The sequence below is a fragment of the Heteronotia binoei genome, chromosome 19 (assembly GCF_032191835.1).
Source record: "Heteronotia binoei isolate CCM8104 ecotype False Entrance Well chromosome 19, APGP_CSIRO_Hbin_v1, whole genome shotgun sequence".
Lineage (NCBI taxonomy): Eukaryota > Metazoa > Chordata > Lepidosauria > Squamata > Gekkonidae > Heteronotia > Heteronotia binoei.
In genome coordinates this window covers 30,523,692-30,543,488 of record NC_083241.1, presented here as the reverse complement: position 1 = coordinate 30,543,488, position 19,797 = coordinate 30,523,692, and the positions used below count along the sequence as shown (strand labels likewise).

The window sequence follows — 19,797 nt, the reverse complement described above, 5'->3', positions numbered from 1 at the left end:
ATTGCATTGCAGGTTAGTGAACTAGCTCACACTAACTCAGCTTAGAGGGAACACCGCCGTGCCAACTTTCAGCCTGGTCCCTCTAGCTTTTCCTTGAATATCTCTTCTTCAAACCCCAAGAAACTAGCAAAATGACGTCCGGCTCACAAACTGACCCAAGTTGGGCCGTAAACCAGAGCACCAGCCCAGAAGAACCAAGAGTATAATGAGGTTCTGGTTCCATCCCAGATTCTGGTTTAGGCCTGTTATAACCTGCAATGCGACGAAAATCATTGAAATAAGCATCTGCAACTCTCCAGAGGATGGCCCTGTTAAAAGCCAATCTTTTACTTCCAAAATTAGTAGGGTCACTCTTCCGAAAAGCAAAAAAGAGGACGTATTTCCTGACTACTTAAAACAATTTCAGGTGGGTAGCTGTGTTTGTCTGAAGCAACAGAACAAAGTTTTGAGTCCAGAGGCACCTTTAAGACCAATAACGTTTAATTCTGGGTATAAGCTTTCGTGTGTATGTATTTGAAGAAGTGTGCATACCTGATAGCTTATACTCCCAGAATTAAACTTTGTTGGTCTTAAAGGTACCACAGGACTCAGACTTTGTTCTATTACTTCAATCAAGTGATCACTATGACAAATCTAATTTTAAAGACCCCTACTATTTCAGCTATGATCACTGCTACTAACTAGGAATATTCCTAACCTTCCAATCCCAAGAAGGCATTTCCATTCATTTTTTAAAAAATAGCCCAAAAGAGGATGGACACACAAGTGAGCGGGACCAGGTTGAAAGTTATATTATGAGGTTCTAAGACTCTGAGATTCAGAGTGGGTGAGGAAGGTAACGGAGATTGTGAGCCACTGAGGTTTGGAGTGGAAGGCAAGATAGGGAGGGATGGTGGCTCAGTGGTAGAGCATCTGCTTGGTAAGCAGAAGGTTCTAGGTTCTAATCCCTGGCATCTCCAACGAAAAAGGGTCCAGTAGGCATGAAAAACCTCAGCTTGAGACCCTGGAGAGCCACTGCCAATCTGAGTAGACAAGACTGACCTTGATGGACCAAAGAGGGTCTGATTCAGTATAAGGCAGCTTCATATGTTCAAAGTTAGCAACCCAAATTTCCCTAAAAATTAGGGCTGCCAACTAATGCTTCTTCTACACTGTGGATTCTTGTGAGCAAAAATTCTACTTTGTGAGCTACTGACATTCAAGTTGTGGGTGCGCAATTTGGCTGCTGCATAAATTAGTGTGCTCTGGGGCCCTCCTTCCTGAGCGAGGACAAAAATGTGTGAGCTGGAGGCTACAAAACTGTGCGCTAGTTCACACTAACTCAGTTTAGAGGGAAGCCTGCAGTGCCAACTTTCAACCTGGTCCCTCTAGCTCAGGGGTGGTCAAACTGTGGCTCTTTCACACATATTGTGCGGCTCTTGAATCCCCCACTGCCCTGTTGGCTGGCAGCTTGGAGAATGTATTTAAAATTAAATTTGCTTTCTTTCTACCTCTCTCCCTCTCATCTCTCCCCCATCTATTTGCTTTCCCTCCTTTCTTCCTTCCAGTCTTGCAGCTTTCAAACATCTGATGTTCATGCGTTGTGGCTCTCAGACATCTGACATTTATTCTTTGTGGCTCATATGTTAAGCGAGTTTGGCCACCCCCGCTCTATATCTGAATATCTCTGTCCCATCTGCCTTAAATACCAAGTGATTTACCTCCACGCCAGGCCAGCAAGGAAGCTTCCACTGCCCATTTCTGCATACCAAGGCTCCCCTACAGAACATTTTTCGCCCGCCAGTTGGCAATCTTAAAATCGCATTTTGCTGACCAACCTTTAGTATTTTTTTCCCCCAAGGAGTGCCCCGCTATTTGGTATTTAATTATAAAGGTGGGGAAAGGGGCGTGTGGGTGAGAAAGGATGGGATGGCTGAGGTGAGGCAGAAAGAAGAGCCAGGAGAAGAAGAAGAAGAATGTGTGGGGTGAGGGATAAGGGGGGCGGGGAGGTCGCTCTGTGGGGAATCGATGCAGGCCGTGAGGAGGGGCTGAGTAGAACAGGCCGAGGGTGGTCGACCTGTGGGGAGAGGGACTAATGGCGGGCGGCGGTACAGGCCGAAAACCCTCCTCCCGCGACTGAGGCCGCGAGGGAGGCCTCTCTCGTCCGCCGGGCCGCAGCCGCCCGGCCTTGGGCGAGCGCCCCAAGCGAGGCCGCCCATCTGGCCCGTTCGACGCCCGCTGGCCGCTCCGCCTCAGCTGAGGGGCCGCCTCGGCCAGGCCTGCTAGGCCCCGCCCCGCTCTCCGCCCCGCCTGCAGACACCGCCGCCATGTTGAGGCGGTCGCTGCCCGGCGCTGGGTGAGGCCTGTGCGGGGCCCGGGCGGCGACGGAGCCCGCGGGGGAGAGAAGCCGCCTGCGTCGGTAAGTGGGAAAGGAAAAACCCCGGGGTCGCACCGGCTTGCAGAGCCGAGGGGCCTTGAGGGGCAACCCCGCAGGACCCGCCGCAAACCGCCCGCCTACCCACCCACCCGCCTTGCTCGCTCTCCTTCCTTCCGTTCCTCCCTCCCTCGAGCCCGCCAGGCTGTCTTCCAAGCCGCAAGGCCGGCGACGGATCCCCGTGGTGGGGGTCGCCTTGCCCCCCTGGGCTCCGCCTTCGACCGGGCGGGCAGTGCCAGCCACGCTGCAGGCCGGCTCGCCTCATGGGACAGACAGCGCGGCTCTGCCCACCCTCTCCTGTGCGCCCCCCCCCCAGCAAAAACACCCAGATCCTCCCCTCCCCCTGGAACTTCTTCCCCCCCTCCCCATGTTGAAGCCTTCCCTTGAAGAGAGGCTGCGGAGCATCCCTCTGCCCCTAAAAGATCCCCGAGGAGGGCACCCTCTTGGGACAATGTAGACAGCCCAAGGGGGGCACATAGCCCCTCTGTAAGTAGGTAGATGGGCCGATTTGGGGATGGGAAGGTTGCCATGCAGGGGGGCAAGGTGGCTGCAGTGCTGGGCACCGGACTGGGCAGGCCCAGAAGGGTGGGAAGGTTGCCCCCCACAGCAGAGAGCACCCCTTTGGCCAGAGTGGCACAGCTGTTCTCCCCCCCAACCCCCGTCCTGTGCATGCCCACATACCTGGTGCATCTTTTGGCAACACTTGGCAAGGACGGTGCCCACTGCGCAGTCCCCTTTTATTGTCGAATCGGGGCCGCTTGGCAGGTTCTGTGGTGACAAGTACTTGTCGGTTGCTGTATGGCCCGGCTCTCTGGCACGTGTACCCGCACAATGCGTGAATTGGTAAATACATGGTTCCCTGCATGCACACACACCCCATGTACACATTACATTCTCCCCCCTGGTGTATGCCTGAAAGCCTAAATGGTGCTGAGCATGCAGAAATTGCAGTGCACTTTGGTCTCTCTTAGTACTGCCTCTTGTTGAGAAATATTTCATTTAGCTTTCTCTGCCTGCGTCTCCTGCCCAGTTGACTTGAGTTTCCTGCTCACTCCCCGAGTCATACGGTGCTGCTGCTTTGTAATGATTATTTAACCAGTGCTCACCGCAAGAATCGAGGCTGTCAGATGGCCAGTTTCTCTGCCACTGATTTGGGATGTGGTGGTGCTGCTAAAGGTTTCACTTGGCAGGTAGAAAACTCGTTTTTATTTTAATAATAATAATATTTTATTTATATCCCGCCCTCTCCGCCGCAGCAGGCTCAGGGCGGCTCACAACATTTTATCGCATTCGCTCAAAGCCATAGCAAAAGAATGGGGGGGGGAATGAAAGCAAAACAGGGCAATCACAATATCAAGTGAAATCCATAAAATATCCATTAGAAGATTAAAATACACAATAAACGTTTAGAACATAAATCTTAGTTATGGAAAGAAACAGAATTAACAGCAATTTACTGTTCCTGTAATGAAGAAGAGTGATTCAGCGTAAGGCTCGTAAAATTTTCAAAGGCCAAACTTGCGTCAGAAGATTTGGACTGTGTCTTTATAAGCAGGACCGCAAACTTTACTGATTGTAGTGTTACCCCATTATCTGCAAGTAATATTGCCAGTGTATTCTGGTCCAACCTCCCTGGGTATTGTGGTAAAATATTCCCAAGATATCTTTCATGGTCTAACTGCAGATCTTGGGCACAGGTGAGAAATTCACCTCGATGATGCTGATCCCTGTAGAAGCTGCTGCATATAGAATGGATCTTGATGGAAATGTCTCCACTGGCCCTTGTGAAGTGTTTCTCTGTCAGTACTGAATATAATCGGAAGCAAGGTACCATGAGTCCTCTCTAATGAGGGAAGAAGCAGGACAGAAACGCTTATATATATAAAAATCCCTTTGAGATTAACCGCATATCACTTACTAGCAAGCTAAGATAATTTATGTATAATTTTTCTAAAGAATTCAAAGCACCTCATGTACATTTTAAACATCTGTACAATAACTGTGTGTCGTATCTGTCAGTATTCTCCCTTACTTGCAATGGCGGATGTAGGGTAATGGCTTGTGAACTCGCCCCGCCCCCCTCCCATGCATGGGGGAGCTGAGAGTCAAAGCAGGAGTTTGCAAAGTGAACAGCCTTGGCCTTTGGTCAGCCTGGGTGTAAATGTTGCCCTAGAACCGTTGTTCTGAAGAAGAGGAATGTCAGTCAGGTTGCATTGAGCTTTAATGCCTCTTAACAGAAAGCATTTTAAATTTTTTTTTTGTTATTATGAGGCAACTTTAGATATTTTTTTTTTCTGTTTAAGTCAGATCCGAGCGTGTGGCGCAGCTGAATGATTGTGCCTTTGGAAGTTCATAAATGTATTCATTGGTCGAGACCAAAACAAAGAATGCTTTCTCTTTCAATAACAATAATACCTTGAAGCTGTTCCGCAGAACTGAAGTGTCTGTAGGCAGCGGTTCCTGAATTACAGGGGGTGAAAGCAGGTAGGCTGCACATCCGATTAGTAACAGGCCTATAGAGATTCAGCTGTTCCCCAAACGTGGGGAATGTTTATTTTCCGGAGCCCCCACTGGAATCACCGGAACAAAAGATTGGGTCGAATATAAGAACAGCTTTGTTGGATACGACAATGGTCCAATTCCGTCCAGCATCCACTTTCTTACAGTGGCTATCCAGATACCCTGGTAGGCCCTTGAATGGGCATGGAGGCCAGTGCCTGCCCCTTTCATCAGCAGGTGCTCAGAGGTATACAGTCTCTGAACATGGAGGTTCCATTCAGCCTTCTTGGGTAATGACCATGGGCAGGACTGTCCTCCAGGGGAGTCTGTGCCTCATGCAGGTCTGGCTGTCTCAGGCTGCAGAAAGTGTGCCATGAGAAAGGGGTGACTCCCCTCTGCACTGATAAGGTCACCGAGTCACATGAGGGGCACCCAGTTCTGTACAGTGGTAGTGTCGGCCCTGCTGGGAGATGAAGATGGGGGGCAGAAATGGGGTGGGAGGCGCGGTAGCTGTGCAGGTATACCTTTTAAGATTTTTAGGTGGGGGGAGGAAGGTGAAAGATTGATCTATTGTGCTGTTTATAGTCCGCCTTTCTCACTTGAACTCACCGCAGATGCGGTAAGTTCAGCAGGAACGCTTGGTTTTTGTTACGTCAGAGAGACGCTGGTTCGAGAAATTAAGGGCTACTTGTGAGTTTTGTCCAGCCTCTGCCTCTACTATCCTTGGAGCTGTTTCTTTCAGACTTGCCCTGGTAAGAACTTAACTGCACCATTGAAATGCTGGCCATTCACTCCATGGCAGTTGTGATGTCTTCTGTTCCTCCTGTGGGATGTGTTTTGCCAGCAACCTCGGCTTCTCCTGAGATAATCTGGCAAACTGTGACAAGAATGACTGGCTATTAGGGCAGTTGTTGCAGAGTTTCCACGGCATCTTAATATCTGCAGCTGTCTTCTGCTAATAATAAGGGTATTGATTCCTGTTCCCCACCCACCCTCCCCCCAGTCGCCTTAAAATCCTTGAACACAGATAGTATCAGAGGCAAACAGGTAGGTCAGGGGTGGCCAAACTTGCGTAACATAAGAGCCATATAGAATAAAATCAGATGTTTGAATGCTGCAGGACGTGAATGTCAGAGGTAGGTAGGTAGGAAGGAAGGAGGACTAATATATGTGGGAGGGAAAGGTGGAAAGAAAGCAACTTTAAGTGCATCTTTCAAGCCACTGGCTGGCTTAGCTTGGAGAAGTGATATTAAAGAGAGAAAATGCCTTCTCCAGGCCAACCCACAGGGTGGGGGGGGCCTTCGAGAGCCACACAATATGTGTGGAAGAGCCACATGTGTCTCCCAAGCCATAGTTTGTCCACCCCTGAGGTAGGTAATCCTCTGAGAGAACATGGATATGTGTGTGCACCTGGAAGTAATCGTGACCTTTGGTGACTGGCTCCTACTGGGGGCCAGGAGGATATTCGGAGAGGTGGCTGAATATAGCCTGCCCCTGCCTCCCAACTGCTGGCATTCCAGGAAGGTCTCCCATCCAAGTACTTGCCAGCGTTGGTCCTGCTTAGCTTCTGAGATCTGATGAGATTGGGCTGGCCTGGACTCTCCAGGTCAGGGCAGAACTTGGATTCTCAAGTAGGTTGTCCTAAACGAACATTAAAACCTGCAGTTGTGCTTCCATTTTCCCTGGGGCTTCGTTGCAAGGCCTCTCATCCGCTTAGCGTGCTTTCCTTATCTTGACTTCGCAGCGCTCTCCCGAGGTCGTTGCCTTTCCCATTTTGTTGACAGAGGTCTAAACCACAGTGTCTAGAGGGGGCTGTGTCTTCAGGCAGAGCAAAGGAACAAACCTGGTGACCACTTTGACTTGGGGGGTGGGGGAGGGGGTTCTAAGATATACTCAGGTCCAAAATAGGCCCTGGGTGGACATCCATTGTGAATAAGGCAGATGCATGGAATTTCCCTTTTCTTTATGCAATTTACATTTCTGTGGAGAGTTATGGACACGTGCCTCTTCTTGGTTCCCATCTGTGTGAATCTCCAAAGGAGGGCTCGAAAGAGCAGTAGTTAGAATCCTTAAGATAACAGCCCCGTGGCACAGAGTGGTAAAGCTGCAGTACTGCAGTCCGAGCTCTCTGCTCGCGACCTGAGTTCGATCCTGGCGGAAGCTGGGTTCAGGTAGCCGGCTCAAGGTTGACTCAGCCTTCCATCCTTCCGAGGTTGGTAAAATGAATACCCAGCTTGCTGGGGGGGGGGGGGGGAGTGGCGATGACTGGGGAAGGCAATGGCAAACCACCCCGTAAAAAGTCTGCCGTGAAAACATTGTGATGCGATGTCACCCCAGAGTCAGAAACGACTGGTGCTTGCACAGGGGCCTACCTTTACCTTTAGAATACTTAAGAGGTGATTGCTAAGGTCTCACTCTTCTTGCTGATAGGCAGTGCATTTAGTCGCTAGCGTGGCTGAGGAGGGGGAGTTTGGCTCTAAAGGTTTTCTGCCAAAGAGAGTTGATATGTGTGCGTACAGTGGCATAACTTGCATATTATTGTTTCAACAAAGTTTAGTCATATTTGCATATTCTTGTTTGCACAAAGTTTAGTCAGAACCTCAGCAATAGAGGGAGGGTATCAGGTTTTTGAATAAATAAATCATTTGTGTCATTGGCAGGAAGCACTTGCTAGCGTGTTTGGAGCTGCAGCAAACCAGGCCTTCCTCCCTTGAGTGTTACCAGCTCTGTTTCATGAAGGTTTAGATAGCGCAAGGCTGTCTAAAAGGTCTTGTCCAGGCGGATTAACTCAAAACCCAGCCGGTGCTTGTCAGGAGAAGCTATTGTGATGTCCGTGCTTCAGTCATGGCTACAGCATGCCCCCCATGCACAGTTTTGCTGTACATAACCAAAGTGTGTCATAAGACAGCTGTATATGTGTATAGCGGGTGGCAAAACTTAATGTAAGAGCCACATAGAATAAACATCGGATGAAGGAAGGAAGGAAAATAGATGAGGGGAGGAAGAGGTGGAAGGAAAGCAACTTTAAATGCATTCTCCAAGCCAGCTGTGGGGGCTTCAAGAGCCACACAACATACGTGTGAAAGAGCCACATGTGGCTCCCGAGCCGCAGTTTGGCCACCTTTGGTATATAATGAGACAATGTGGTGTAAGAGTTACAGTTCGGACTAGGATCTGGGAGACTTGGATTCAAATCCTAACTTAGCTGTGAAGCTCTCTGAGCAACTGTGGGCCGTGCCCCCGTTTTTCTCTCCCTCAGCCTAACCTACCTCACAGGTCTTGTTATTAGGATAAATAGGGAACAGAAGATTTTCCATATGACCGTGAGCACCTTCAGCAGGGAAAGAATGTACAGGATAGATAATAATAACTATAGTATGTCAGTGTGTGTAGTATAGCCAGGAGATCCTAAGATTGTCTGGTAGCCAGAAGTTCTAGCTCTTTTGCTCTTTTAGCATTGTGCACCACTTGGTGGTGACCTAGACTTGTAAAGGCAAGAGATATTTCAGAGGTGGTTTGCCATAGCCTGCCTCTTCATCACGCCCCTGGGATTCCTTGGAGGTCACCCACCTCAATGCTAGCCAGGGCTGACCCTGCTTAACTTCCAAGATCTGATGAGATCGGGCTAGACTGGGCTATCCAGGTCAGGTGGGATGGTAGATTGTCGGAGAAGGACTGGAGAAACCTGGATTGCGATCACCACTCAAATCCAAGCTTTCAATGGTGTTGAGGATACATGATTATATCTTCCATTGAATTTTAAGAACATAAGAGAAGCCATGTTGGATCAGGCCAATGGCCCATCCAGTCCAACACTCTGTGTCACACAGTGGCCAAAAAACCAAGTGCCATCAGGAGGTCTACCAGTGGAGCCAAGACACTAGAAGCCCTCCCACTGTGCCCCCCCCCCCGAGCACCAAGAATACAGAGCCCCAAACAGAGAGTTCCAACAATAAGCTGTGGCTAATATCCACTGATGGACCTCTGCTCCGTATGCTTATCCAATCCCCTCTTGAAGCTGGCTGTGCTTGTAGCCGTCGCCTACTCCTGTGGCAGTGAATTCCATGCGTTAATCACCCATTTGGGTGAAGGACTTCCTTTTATCAGTTCTAACCCGACAGCTCAGTAATTTCATTGAATGTCCACGAGTTCTCATATTGTGAGAAAGGGAGAAAAGTACTTTTTTCTCTCATTAGCTGCAAATGGCCGCTGTGACTCCCATTATGTCCACCAGGGATATGGGGAAGAGAGCTTCCCCCCTCCCATGCCAACGTCCTGATTGAAAAGTGCTTTAGGACTCATCAGTGTGTGTGTGTGTGGGGGGGGGCAGTGTAGGTTCCTGTCTCTCTTTCCCTGCCAGAGTTTAAAGCACTTTGGGGAAGGCATTTTCAATCCGTGATTAGAGAGCTGGGCCCTCAGCCATAAAGCTCTTTGGGTGACCTTGGGGAAATTCACATTCTCTCGGCTTAGCTCAGGGTGATTGTGAAAGTAAAACTAGACACGCCGCCCGGAGCTCTTTGTAGAAATGGCAGGGGAAAATGTAAAGGGATAGATCTGCGTTGTGGCTGTATGTGTAGAATGCTTGCCCCAGCGCAGTGTGGTTAGAGTGTCAAATTAAAATCTGGGGAGATCCAGGTTCAGTTCCTCAGTTTGCCCTGGAAGGCTCACCAAGAGATTTTGGCCCAGTCACGCAGTCGCTGCCTAACCAGCCGCAAAACGATTGCCACAGCTGAACTTCAGACGTGCAGCTGCTGCCAAAGCAACATTTAAAAAAAAAAAATCTATACAGCCAGTCAGATCCCTAATAGTCAATTAGAAGCCTTACCAGGCGAAAGCCCTACCTGATTACTAAAAACATTTGGAATACTGTGTGCAATTCTGGTCATCGCACCTCAAAAAGGATATTATAGCATTGGAAAAAGTCCAGAAAAGGGCAACTAGAATGATTAAAGGGTTGGAACACTTTCCCTATGAAGAAAGGGAAACGCGTGGGGGTCTTTAGCTTGGAGAAACATCGACTGCGGGGTGACATGATAGAGGTTTACAAGATAATGCATGGGATGAAGAAAGTAGAGAAAAGTACTTTTCTCCCTTTCTCACAATACAAGAACTCATGGGCATTCAATGAAATTGCTGAGCAGTCGGGTTAGAATGGATAAAAGGAAGTCCTTCTTCACCCAAAGGGTGATTAACATGTGGAATTCACTGCCACAGGAGGTGGTGGCAGCTACAAGCATAGACAGCTTCAAGAGGGGGTTAGATAAAAATATGGAGCAGAGGTCCATCAGTGGCTATTAGCCACAGTGTGTGTATATATATGTGTGTGTGTGTATATATGTAATTTTTTTGGCCACTGTGTGACACAGTGTTGGACTGGATGGGCCATTGGCCTGATCCAACATGGCTTCTGTTATGTTCTTATGTTAACACTTGGTGGGCTCCAGAAAAGGTATTGGTAGGTGCCACAGTACCCCTGTGCTCCAGTGTCAGTCTTGTGGGCAGACCACTAACAGCTGTGCCAGCACTGGAGAAGGAAAGGAAAGCAAGCACCAGTCATTTCCAACTCTGGGGTGACGTTGCTTTCACAACGTTTTCACGGCAGACTTTTTACGGGATAGTTTGCCATTGCAGTCACCTACACTTTTCCCCCAGCAAGTTGTGTACTCATTTTACCGACCTCAGAAGGATGGAAGGCTGAGTCAACCTGGAGCCGGCTACCTGAAAACCCAGCTTCCGCCGGGGATCAAACTCAGGTCATGAGCAGAGCTTAGGACTGCAGTACTGCAGCTTTAACACTGCACCACAGGGCTCTCCTAGCAATAGAGAACACAAATGCAAAAATGCATCTACTTTGCAAGGTTTATTCCACATGCACAAGGTGTTCTTTTTTAAAAACAGGTCTCAGGATACTTGGCCTTCACAATACATGCAGGTTGCGGCTTGCAGTGAGAAACAACAACCCCACAAAAATGGGTAAAGCAGTTGCTGAAATTATGCTAGATTTCAGAGGGATTCCAAAGGTCACAAGCCAAAGGGGAAGGCTACCAGATGGGTAAAGGAGCCGCACAGCGGGGGGCGGGGGGAAATGAACCACCCCATGACCCATTATTGACAGTGATGGCAGATTATTTTTGTCAAGACTTCTGGGACTTTGGCTTTGGATATTTGGGGAAGATCTGAGTTTTTGATGCTGTGCACAAGGCTGAGGATCTCCATCGCAGACAGTTGAGGAAATGTCTGAACTTCACCTGTGCAGTACCTCTGAAATAAAGCAAGACAAGATTAAGATCGTTTATCTTCACAACCTTGCTCCTCCTCACAGGGTTGTTGTGAAGACAAAATGGAGGCGAGGGGAAGGATGCAAGTTGCTCTGGGGCCTTGTTGGGTGGAAAGGTGGGGAATAGAGGAGGTAAACAAAATTTAAATCTCCAAAGCAATGCAGAGCATGAAAATACATGGGAAAGGGCCATGAAGCCAACAGTAGTACCTCTAAAGAAAAAAGTCAAGACTTTTCAGTTTATGAAAAAGGTAGTTGAGGAAGAACACTATATGGGTAGAGAGCATAGGGGTAAATTGTGGAGTGACTGATAGAATTGATCCCAAAACTAGGAGTTCTGTTTGATGGAGTTCTTTTTCTGGAAGGTAGATGCAATGGCTGTGTTCTTCCCAGCTCTTTGTCTTGTGTGGAAAGTTCCTTGTCATAGACACATCCAACCTAGCTGCCGTAATAACCTCCAGACTGGATTACTGCTACAGACTCCGTAAGGTGCTGCCCAGATTGTAGCGGATTGACTGTTGGTTGGAGAGCCTAGCCATTCTGAGAATTTTTCACCACCACCCTGCTTGTGGCTGGGTTCAGTTTGAGGCGGCGTTTCTGCCTTTCAAGCCCCTCATGATCTGGAAGCCGCACAGTCAAGAGGTGACCTCTCCTGGTATAAAGCTGTGCGGCAGCTCCAGCCTTCCCGGTATGAAGACCTCTCTGGTTTACCATGCGCTCCAGTCTCACTTGCAGAACTGCGACTGCCCAGTCATTGGTCTTCACTACAGGCACCCCCCCCCGCCCCCACATACACGTCTTGCATATAAGACATCAACCTCCAGCGTCCTTCTAGAGGCCATGTAAGAGCTGAGTAGTTCAGGAGGGCATGAGAGAGTGATGAAAAGCAAAAGTCCCTCTTTTGTTTGTTTGTTCATTCCTGGGTGCATTGCTGGTTTTTTTATTTGTCGTGAACCGGTTTGCCTCCCTTGGGTGGGAGAAAGCAGGATAGAAAAATGGCAGCTAGAGAAATACAGAATCGCTCAGCAATAAGTTCAGGGCCAGCGTGGAAATAAATGCTGAAGGGGTCTAGTTTTGAGTGCGTTTTTATGGTGTTAGCGGTGAAACTGAGCTTGTCTCGGTGTGGTCAGCAGCCGGGCACGAGAATGCACGAGATCCTTGCCTAAGCTGCTTTGATGTATTCTTTTTGCAGTTAATAAACAAACACTTCTTCGCTGTGACGGTATGGAATTCATTGTCACAGGTGACAATCACGCACATAGCTTTGTAAGCCAGAGTAGACGAATTCTATGGGAGTGGGTAGATGCTTCTGTGGTTAGTAGTAATTAAAGGTATGGTGACTGCTGTATTAGGAGTCAGGTGTGAAGGTCAAAGGACAGTAAGTGCCCCCTGTCTTTTCCTGCTCTTGTTTGTGACCTTCCAGGAGGTATTTGGCCTCTCTTAGAGACCAGAAGCCGTATGGAGCTTTACCTGCTGGCTCTCACTAAACCAAATGCCAGTTTGGTGTAGTGAGAGCCAGTTTGGTGTGGTGGTTAAGTGTGTGGACCTTTATCTGTGAGAACCAGCTTTGATTCCCCACTCCTCCACTTGCAGCTGCTGGAATGGCCTTGGGTCAGCCATAGCTCTCGTAGGGGTTGTCCTTGAAAGGCAGCTTCTGGGAGAGCTCTCTCAGCCCCATCCACCTCACAGGGTGTCTGTTGTGGGGGGAGAAGATACAGGAGATTGTAAGCCGCTCTGATTCAGAATGAAGGGCAGGGTATAAATTCTTCTTCTAAAGTATCAGTTTAACTAGTGACTTTTTATCCTGCCCTTTGTCGAATAAGCTCTGGGCCACATTTGTGGTTCTCCTTTCTCCATTTTATCCTCTCAACAACCCTGTGAGGTAGGTGAGAGTGAGTGTGACTGGCCCAGAAAACACCAAGGGAACTTCCGTGACAGAGTGGGGATTTAAACCTGGCTGTTCCTTGGTCATAGCTTGACACTCTAGCCCAGGGGTGTCAAACTCATTTGTTATGAGGGCCGGGTCTGACATAAATGCGATCTTGTTGGGCCCAGGCCATGTCGGGCCAGGCTGTGTGTGTTCCTATTTAAGATTAGGTAGCAGAAATATAAACTTTACCAAGGACACAGACAAACACAAAGAGGTTTTTTTTTAAAAAAAAACACCTTAAAATAAAACATGCTTAAAACATTAGCACTCATTTGTTTTAAAGGTGCTTTCTTTGTATTTCTCCCATGGGATCTAGGGAACTGGGTAAAGGAAGCTCTGGCTGTTTCCTTCCTTCCCCAGGGGACCAGGAGAGGGAGGAGCCTTAGCCAATAGAAGAAAGGGAGACTTGGCTCGATAGCTCTGCTGTGTGATTAAGAGAACCTGGCAAAGCAAGCTCTGCCTCCCCCCCCCCCTTCCTCAGCCAATGGGGAAAATAGAGGTTTTGCTCTGTAGCTCCTGTGTGATTGAGCAAGCCTGGCAAAACAAGCTGTGATGCAGAAGGGAGCAAGAAGAAGAAGAATTGCAGCTTTATACCCCGCCCTTCTCTCTGAATCAGAGACTCAGAGCGACTTACAATCTCCTACATCTTCTCCCCCCACAACAGACACCCTTTGAGGTGGGTGGGGCTGAGAGGGCTCTCACAACAGTGCCCTTTCAAGGACGACCTCTGAGAGAGCTATGGCTGACCCATGGCCATTCCAGCAGGTGCAAGTGGAGGAGTAGGGAATCAAACCCGGTTCTCCCAGATCAGAGTCCAGACACTTAACCACTACACCAAACTGGCTCTCTCAAGAGAGAGGGAGAAGGAAGCAGATGACAGCTAGTTAGTTGGGGACCTTATAGGAGCCCTTTGGGGGCCTGATTCAGCCCCCGGGCCGCATTTTTGACACCCTTGCTGTAGCCTCTACACCACACTGAAGCAGATGTTCTAAATCCAGTCACGTTAGAGATCTGTCCCTTATATTTTTCTCTATAACAGAATAGCCAGGGTAGCCCGATCTCAGAAGCTAAGCAGGGTCAACCCTAGCTAGTATTTGGATGGGAGACCACCAAGGAATACTAGGGGTGTGCCGTGGAGGCAGGTTTGAATGCCCACCAGGGGTTACTGTAAGTCAGGACAAGTGTGAAAAGAACTGCCGGCGGTGTGGGGGGGGTATCTAGTTTAGAGTGCATTTTTATAGCATTAGCAGTCAAGCTGAGTTTGTCTCAGCCTGGTCGGCAGTTTGTGCGCATTTATCCAGCCCTTCACTGAACAAGCTCTGGGCAACATTTACTGTTCTGCTTTTCCTCTTTTTCCTCTCAAATTCTTCCTCTCAACAACCTTGTGTGGTGACTTTGATAGCACTCGCCGCCACATAACACACTGGCTCTCAACTAGTCAAGATTTATTGCAGCATTGAGCCATTTACAGAAATATAAAATACTGAGAGCATATGAAGTACAAAATTTACACGCACACACACACACACAGGTCTCTTGTAAGGATCTCAATTACATAAAAACTATATTAAACTATATTAAAAATAGGAGAGATGGCTCTCAACCAGGGCGGTTTTTTGAGCAGGAACACACAGGAACATAGTTCCCCTGGAGCAAATGGATGCTTTGGAGGGTAGACTGCATAGCATTGTACCCCACTGAGATCCCCATCCTCCCTGGGCTCTATTTCCAGATATCCAGAAATTTCCCAACCCGGAGATGGCAACCCTGTCTGCCTGCTAGTGACCGTGGGGGTGACCTGGCAACCCAGTCACCCAGTCACTGGAAATTATCACCATCTTCTGGAGAAACTGACAATCGTGTGTGTGTGTCGTCTCTGATAGGCAGCGTTTCCTGGTGTGCTTAATACAATGAAGGATGACAAAACTGAAACTTCCAGGCTAAACTGCCCTTTACCCAGCTTATCAAAGTGGCATGCTACTCACACGTACTTGGTTAATAGTTTGTGAACTACACAGAATGCGGGGCGGGGTGGGGGGACAGCGTATATTATTTAGTAGCCATGCATCTTTGAGGCGAGTCGGAGAGCAAGTATGTTTGGTGATTGGGGGGGGGGGGTTGGTAGACTTGATTATCCGCTTTTTTAAAAGGCGCGAGTTGTGCTCTCTTTCTGAGGCCCTGAGTAGAACATCTCCAGTATAAGATGAAGAATAAAGCCATGCAGAATATAATAATACCAGCATACATATATTGTGCCCTGACCTAGATGGTTTAGGCTGGGCCAATCTCGCAAGCTAAGCAGGGTCGGTCTAGGTTCGTACTTGGATGGGAGACCCCGAGGAAGTCGAGGGTTGTTATTTCAGAGGCTGGCAATGCCAAACCATCTCTGAACATCTTGAAAATTCTGCACAAGTTGCTGTAAGTCTGCTGGGACTTAACAGCACTTTCTGCCACCAAGATAGCCCAGACCTGGATGGTGCAGACTAGTCTGATCTCATCAGATCTCGGAAGCTAAGCAGGGTTGGCCCTGTTTAGTCCTTGAATGGGAGACCTCCAAGGAAGTCAGGGGTCGCTCTGCAGAGGCAGGCAATGCCAGACCGCCTCTGAACAGCTCTTGCCTTGAAAGCCCTATGGGGTCACTGCAAGTCAGCTGTGAGTTGATGATAAAAAAAGTATATGTACACATGTGTATATAAAAAGGTAAAGATAGTCCCCTGTGCAAGCACCAGTCGTTTCTGACTCTGGGGTGATGTCACTTCATGGCAGACTTTTTAACGGGGTAGTTTGCCATTGCCTTCCCCAGTCTTTACGCTTTACCCCCCACCCCCCAAGCAAGCTGGGTACTCATTTTACCGACCTCAGAAGGATGGAAGGCTGAGTCAACCTTGAGCTGGCTACCTGAACCCAGCTTCCACCGGGATTGAACTCAGGTCGGGAGCAAAGCTTGGACTGCAATACTGCAGCTTACCACTCTGCACCACGGGGCTCTTCAACGTGCATATATGCGCACACATAAAAGCAGCAACCGCTGTGTTTGTCTGGAAAATAACAAGATTTTGCTTGAACGAGTGTCATCCCAGGTTTATTCTTGCCAGTTGAGCAGTATCTGTGGCAAGATGGGTCAGCCTGTGTCAGGGAGACCTGGGACTGAAACTGCTCTGCCTTGAAAGCCATTGTGTGCTCTTGGGCCAGTTGCCGAACTATGAGAACCAGTGACAGTGTCATGCATCTGGGTTCAAATTCCGACTTGACCGGGATGTTCTCTGGGCGGCTGTGGTTTTTAGACACTCTCTCTCAGCCAAGCGTAGATTGTTAGGTTAAAATGGAGAAAGGGAGAATTGTGTACTGAGTTCCTTGGACCACAGGTCGGATTATTTTTTTTAATTTAACAGAATATAAGCAACCTACTTCACAGGGTTGTTTTGACTTTAAAATCATATAATCGCTGTGCTTGCTGCTCTGAGCTCCTTGGACTGAGGGAAGGGGAAAAATCTTTTATCAGTTGCTTTTAAAAAACATATCTAGTCTTTACAAGGAACTGAGGGCGGCTTATGTGAATCTTTCCTCCACCGTTTTGAACACAACAGCTTATGGAGTAGGCCTGGCTGAGAGAGTGACTGGGCTAGGGTCATACAGCCAGCTGTACGATTGAACAGGGTTTGAACTCTTGTCTCCCAAGCTCTAGCCCAACACTCCTTAGCCACTTGCCAGGGGGACTTGTCTTTCTGTTAAAAACAAAGACCGCTTAGAGATGACACATCTGCCGTTGGGTGGGTAAATGTCCCAGTAAAAGATTTAAATTGGTGGTGCTGCCAAGGGGGGAGGAAAAAAGGGATAATCAGGAGCTTGGAGACAAAGCCCTGTGAGGAAAGGCTGAGGGACTTGCGAATGTTCAGTCTGGAGAAGAGGAGGTTGAGGATTGCTCTCTAGAAGTATTTGAAGGTCTCTCACTTAGAGCAGAGTGGTAAAGCAGCAGTACTGTGGTCTGAACTCTCTGCTCATGACCTGAGTTCGATCCCAGCGGAAGCTGGGTTCAGGTAGTTGGCCCAAGGTTGACTCAGCCTTCCATCCTTCCTAGGTTGGTAAAATGAGTCCCCAGCTTGCTGGGGAGGAAAGTGTAAAAGACTGGGGAAGGTAATGGCAAACCACCCCGTAAAAAGTCTGCCGTGAAAACGTTGTGAAAGCAATGTCACCCCAGAATCGGAAATGACTGGTGCTTGCACAGGGGACCTTTCCTTTACTTTCCACTAAGAGGAGGGCAGGGAGCGGTTCCTGTAGGCAGTGAAGGAGAGGACTTGCAATAATGGGTTTGAATTAAGGGTGGGAAGGTACCCGCTGGATATTAGGAAAAACTTTATTACAAGAGTTGTTCAACAACGGAATCAGCTACCAAGGCAGGTGGTGAGCTTCCCTTCACCGGTAGTCTTTAAGCAGCGTCTGGACAAACATTTGTGGGGGATGCTGTAGGCTGATCCTGCATGGGATGGGGGGGGGGGGTTGGACTAGATGGCCTTTATGGCCTCTTCCAGCTCTGTGATTCTATGCTGTCCAAGAACTCCTTCTGATACAAGTTGACAGAATTATTTTGAAAACAGCATAGTATGATACTGACGTCTGAGCGCCAATAGCAGTAATAACGTCAGCAACATGCGGGCGCCAGTATAACAACAGTAGTGATGGTAAACGAATCTTGGATGACTAGCCTGTCGGTCTGTAATTCTGTATATTGTTGTTTTATTATATTGTCTTGCTTTTAAGCTGAATTGTTGATTTTAAAATGTTTTTAGCCAGCCTGAGCCCGTAAGGGGAGGGCGGGATACAAATCTTAATAAATACATAAAGCAGTTGGAATGCTGGATTAGGATCTGGAAGACCCAGGTTTGAATCCTAACTCTGCCATGGAAGCTTGCTGGGCAACCTTGTGCCAGTCACCCCTCTCAGCCTAACCTACCTCGCAGAGTGGTTGTTGCGAAGAGGGGAGAACTGTGTTGTAAGCTGTTTTGAGTTGCTACCGGGGGGGGGTGGGTGGGGGGGAGAGAGGAAGCAGGTTATAAATTACCCAAGTAGAAGAAGAAGAAGATATTGGATTTATATCCTGCCCTCCACTCCAAAGAGTCTCACAGCGGCTCACAATCTCCTTTACCTTCTTCCCCCACAACAGACACCCTGTGAGGTGGGTGGGGCTGGAGAGGGCTCTCACAGCAGCTGCCCTTTCAAGGACAACCCAGTAGAGTTGCCAGTCCCCAGTTGGGTGGTTTGGAGGCTCTTCCCCCGCTTCAGGGTCATCGGGGGGGAGGGAAATGTCTGCTGGTCACTCCATTATTCCCTATGGAGACCGATTCCCATAGGATATAATGGAGAATTGATCTGCGGGTATCTGGGGCACTGGAGGGCTGTTTTTTTTAGGTAGAGGCACCAAATTTTCAGCATAGCATCCAGTGCCTCTCTTCAAAACACTCTCCAAGTTTCAAAAGGATTGGTCCAATTCTATCAGCCCCAAAAGAAGGTGCCCCTATCCTTCATTATTTCCAATGGGGGGAAGGCATTTAAAAGGTGTGTGGTCCCTTTAAGTGTGATGGTCAGAACTCCCTGTTCAATCGTGCTTGTCACACCCTTGCTACTGGCTCCACCCCCGAAGTCCCCAGATATTTCTTGAATTGGACTTGGTAACCCTATAGCCAAGTAAATAAAACAGTTGCTAGTTCTACAGCGCTGGTTGTTCTCTGTGTTGTAGAAGGCAAAGTTAAAGAATTCCCTCCCCCTGCCCCTCGCACCTTTTCTGCCTTTTCACGCTTGGCAGTGCTATCGAGGACGGAGCAAAGACTGCCTGGCTGGGCGCTCCTTGCACAACTCAGAGCGAAGAGAACTCCTTCCCTCACGCAGCTCAGAACAGTGTGAGGCAGAGAAGCACCATCACCTTTCTGTCAGCCAGCTGGGGATTGCTTTAATGTGTATCTTGGCCGTGGTTCTCCAGTGGCTGGCTCCATTTCAGCTGGGAAAAAACAGCGTGCTCCCTGCATCAGCCTCTCCTCTCTCCCTTGGCTTGGGTCACCCAGTTGCAAGAAGCAGAGCAAAACATGCATACACACAGTGGCCACAAGAGAAAGGGCAAAAGGGTGTAAGGACTTCAAGGAGGGGGAACCCACCACCAAAAGTCCATTAAAATATAAGAAACATATTTATGTTTCTTGCATCTTTGTTTTTCCACTCTTGTGCTGCGTCATTTAGAATCTGGTCAGGGGGGAGGGCAGAGGCTTCATTTTCGAACTTCAGAGAAAGCTAAAATCCTCAGCAGAAGTTTGGCAGATAGTTTCTCCTCTGTTAACAGAGGCAAAAAAAAAAGGCCAAAGAATCCTTTGGAAAGATTGATCATGGCCCATTACCCCTGTTGCAAAAAATAGTTTTTGTTCTGCTAAACAGCCATGGGTGTTTAACCCTCCATTGAAGTCCTAGAACAGGGGTGGCCGAACTTGCTTAACATAAGAGCCACAGAGAATAAATGTCAGATGTCTGAGAGCCACAAGACATGAATGTCAGATAACTGAGAGCAGGCAAGAAGGAAGGCAGGCAGGCAAATAGATGGGGGAGGGAGAGGTGGAAAGAAAGCAGCTTTAAATGCGTTTCCCAAGCCGCTGGATGGCTTGGCTTGGAGAAATGATTTAATGAGAGAGAAATGCC

The 19,797-nt window shown here is 48.5% G+C and overlaps 1 protein-coding gene across 1 annotated transcript in view; it reads left to right on the top strand.

Annotated features, from left to right (window-relative positions):
• The first annotated feature begins 2,276 nt into the window (after window positions 1-2,276).
• Window positions 2,277-19,797, top strand: part of LOC132587491 (zinc finger protein 592-like) — a 54,849-nt gene continuing 37,328 nt past the window's right edge. Inside the window, exon 1 of the mRNA XM_060259740.1 lies at window positions 2,277-2,398. The gene's annotated coding sequence lies outside the window, so the exon portion shown is untranslated. The remainder of the gene's footprint in view (window positions 2,399-19,797) is intronic.